The 4,290-nt window shown below is 36.3% G+C and overlaps 1 pseudogene; it reads right to left on the bottom strand.

Annotated features, from left to right (window-relative positions):
• Positions 1-2,669: 2,669 nt before the first annotated feature.
• LOC120365536 (U2 spliceosomal RNA) lies at positions 2,670-2,809 on the bottom strand (annotated as a pseudogene).
• Between the last annotated feature and the right edge of the window lie 1,481 nt (positions 2,810-4,290).

A 4,290-nucleotide genomic window follows, 5' to 3' on the forward strand; every position in this document is an offset into this window, starting at 1 on the left:
TCATGGGGGCAGATTTTCCCATGCTTCTCTCATGATAGTGAGTGAGTTCTCAAGGGATCTGATGATTTTATAAGGAACTCTTCCCTCTTCACTTCTTCTCTCTCTCCTGCCACCATGTAAGATGGGCCTGCTTTCCCTTCTGCCATGATTGTAAGTTTCCCAAGGCCTCACCAGTCAAGCAAAACTGTGAATCAATTAAACATTTTTTCTTTATAAATTATCGGGTCTTGGGTATTCCTTTGTGGCAGTGTGAGAAACAGACAGATATACACCAGGAGACCTGCTAATTGCTTTTTCCCCCTTTTGTTCCTGTCAGTTCGGAAGCTACACAGAACAGTACCTATATGTTACACAAGAACAGAAAAACATTTTCTAGGCAAGATACTGGAGAAAATTTGATCAGTAAATTGCCAATAGCTATGAGACAACTAGAGGCTTGAAATGTGCTTGCACAGTTGTGATTCCCCTTTTGTGTTACTGCATTTTGCTGACAGAAAAACACATCTCAGAGAGTTGGAATTGCATCCATGCACGTAGTTAAATTTAACAAAATATAATTATAAAATTTTACATGGCACAAAATTTTATCAGATACATTATTTCTGCATCTTATATCTTCCTTGAATGTTTGAAAGCTATTACTGATGAAATATATGGGTCTCTAGTGTGTGAATGTGTAAAAACATTTTTGCATTTTTAATAGGTACCAGACTGTTCATATTTTCTATTTCTGCTTCTATTAACATCCAAAGGCTGTATTTTATTTTTTTCTTCAAATTCAAATTATCATTTTGTGCAAAGTTGTTTATAATATTTTATTGTTTTAAGTTTAATATTTGTGAAACCTGCAAGGATATCTCCTGTGGTATTTTTGGTATTGATGCCATTTGTTTATACTTCCTTTTTTTTTTTTAAAGAGTGTTTCTCTATCACCAGGCTGGAGTGCAGTGGCCTGATCTCGGCTCATTGCAACATTTGACTTCAGAGTTCAAGCAATTCTCTTTCCTCAGCCTTCAGAGTAGCTTGGATTACAGGTGTGCGTCACCACACCCAACAAATTTTTTGTAATTTTAGTAGTGACCTCATGATCCCCCCACCTCGGCCTCCCAAATTGCTGGAATAACAGGCGTGAGCCACCACGCCCTGCCTATTCTTATTTCTTATCAATCCTGTTAGAATTTTATAAATTAAAAAAAAAGTTTTTCAAAGAAATTACATTTGGCTTTTGTATGTTTACTTATAATTCCATTGATTTCTGCTTTATGTTTTCTATATCCATCTCATTACTTTCTTTAATTTTATCTGTTTTAATTCTTTGTTTCTTTTTATGGAAGCTTAAAGCACTGATCTATTTTTTGGCCTTTTTTATTGCCTAACATATGAATGTAATGCTACATATTTCCCTCTACACACGGTGTTTTCTTTATCTTACAAGTTTTGGTGTGCCATATATAGCTTCATTTTTAGTTCAAATTATTTTCTATTTTAACTTTATCTTTTACTGACCTGTCTTTTATTCAAATTTCAGGCAATTGGGGATTTTTCCAGTGTTGTTTGAGTTATTAAATTCTAGTTAAATCTCTTTGAATAAGAAACACCTATCCCCTCAGTGATATCAATTATTTGAAATTTATTTCAGCTTTTTAATAGAAATGTTGATTTTAAAACTTTTTAAAAATCATATTATCTCTGAATAAAGATAGCTTTACATTTTCTTTCTAATCTGAGTGCCTTTTATTTATGTTTTTCTTGTGTAACAGTTCTTGTTAGAACTCCCAGCCCAATAATGAATGAGAATGGTGAAAACAAACACTTTTTGTCTTGTTCTTAACCTTAAAAGGAGAGCATTTAGTCTCATACCAGTTTTTTTTGTTGTTGTTGTTTGTTTTTTTTTTTAATGAATGGCCTTTATTGGGCTAAAGAACTTTTTCTTTTTAGTTCGTTGATTTTTATTTTTAAAAATTACATTAATTTTGCCAAAACTTTTTTCTTTATTGACATAATCATGTTGTTTCTGTTTTTATTCTATTATTTTAATGTATTACACTAGTTAATACTCAGATGTCAAATCAAGCTTGCATTCTTGAGATAAATCAACTTGATTGTAGTGTAAAATCTCTTTATATATTGTGGAACTTATTCTTGAACCAAAACATTCCTCAGCCTCTGCTAAGAGACATTGTATGTGTTTGTTTGGATATACCTTCATTGCTCCAGCACCTTACAACTCCATCTTAGCCATCACTTTCTGCTTGCACAGAGCTGCATGATCAAGCAGAAAGTAGCAATTAGGGCTTTTCTGGGCAGATAGGTCAAACAGTAACAATTCTCTGGAAATGGAGCTTCTAGGGAGATCCAATTACCTATGTCTTAAGTTTACTTCTTTCTGAAATAATTCTATTTTGACATTTATTCTTTAGCTTCTGCCCAATAATGTAATTACCCAATGGGTTTATCTTGCCTGCTGCCCCCAAAAGTCAAAGTTCTGAGACAGCATTATGGTAATAGAGACACAGTTTAATTAATGCAATGCCAGTTAAACAGAAGATCTCAGAGATTCATTATTACTCAAATCAGCGTCCCTGAAAATTTGGAGACTAGAGGTATGTATGTATGTATGTATGTATGTATGTATGTATTTATTTATTTATTTATTTATTTATTTTGAGATGGAGTCTCTCTCTTTTTTTTGTTTCTCCCTGATCCCAAAATACACTTAACATATTGTCCTCAGTAGAGGACGTATCACATATTAAACTGACAAGAACAGATATTACACTTACTCTTATCCAAAAGGCGGAGAAGCGATGAGATGGAGTCTCTCTACCACCCTGACTGAAGTGCTGTGGCGTGATCTCGGCTTCCTGCAACCTCCACCTCCCAGGTTCAACTGATTCTCTTGCCTCAGCCTCTCAATTAGCTGGGATTACAGGTGGCCACCAACACGCCCTGCTAATTTTTGTAATTGAACTAAGACAGGGTTTCACCACATTTTCCAGGATGGTCTCAAACTCCTGACATCAAGGGATCCACCCACCTAGGCCTTCCAAATTGCTGAGATTACAGATGTAAGCCACCATGCCCAAGGAAGGCTAAGATTTTTTAAGGATAGTTTGGTAGGCAAGGGATTAGAAAATGAGGAATGCTGATTGGGTCAGAGATAAAATCATAGAGTGGAAGCTGTCTTTCTGCAATGAGTCAGTTCTTGGATGGGAGCTGTAAGACCATATGAGCCAGTTTACCAACCTGGGTGGACCCAAACAGTCCGTCAGAGTGCAGGGTCTTCAAACACACTCTAAGGTTTTAAAATGGCATTGTTATTCATAGGAAATATTGGGGTGGTTAGGAGTCTTGTAGCCTTTGCCTGCATGACTCCTGAGCCATACATTCTACTTTTTTTTTTTTTTTTTTTTTTTTTTTCTTTGAGACAGAGTCTCTCTCTGTTACCCAGGCTGGAGTAAGTACAGTGGCACAATCTCAGCTCACTGCAACCTCCGCCTCCTGGGTTTAAACAGTTCTCCTGCTTCAGCCTCCTGAGTAGCTTAGGTTTACAGGTGTGGGCCACTACCACCACTGGCTAATTTTTTGTGTTTTTAGTAGAGATAGGGTTTCACCATTGTTGGTCAGGCTGGTGTCAAACTCCTGACCTCGTGATCTGCCTTTCTCAGCCTCCCAAAGTTTTGGGATTAGAGGCATGAGCCACCACACCCTATTCTTGAGCAATACATTCTAATCGTATGGATAAATTGTTAGTTTTATAAAGGAGGTCTGATCCCCAAGCAAGGAGGGGGTTTATTTCAGGAAGGGGTTGTTACCGTCTCTGTTTCAAAGTTAAACAATAAACTAAATTTCCCCATAGTTAGCTTGGTCAATGCCCAGTAATGAACAAGGGCAGTTTGGAGGTTAGAAGTTTGGATGGTTAGGTCCGATTTTTTTTTTTTTTTTTTTTTTTTTTTTTTTACTGTCATACTTTTTGCAAAGGCAATTTTAACATTGCTTCAAAGTTAGGCAAGTGTCTTGAAAAATCAGAGGAAATTTTGTCATCAGTTTTGAGGGCTGCTGAATCCCCTGATCTTATTATTTGATCAAAGTCAAAATCAATGCTGACTTCTCTTTCCTATAGTGGCTACCTTCCTCTAGGGACTTATACTGAATTTAGCAACCTCCTTCTGAGCCCTGATTCAGTACCCCTGCATAGTAATTGGAGACTCACTGTGAATTCTTCACTCATTCTAGTGTCTTCAGCACTTGTCTATTTTCCCTCCATTTATATCCAACTTATTTTTGGTG

The sequence above is a fragment of the Saimiri boliviensis genome, chromosome 10, assembly GCF_048565385.1.
Source record: "Saimiri boliviensis isolate mSaiBol1 chromosome 10, mSaiBol1.pri, whole genome shotgun sequence".
In the NCBI taxonomy this organism is placed as follows: Eukaryota; Metazoa; Chordata; class Mammalia; order Primates; family Cebidae; genus Saimiri; species Saimiri boliviensis.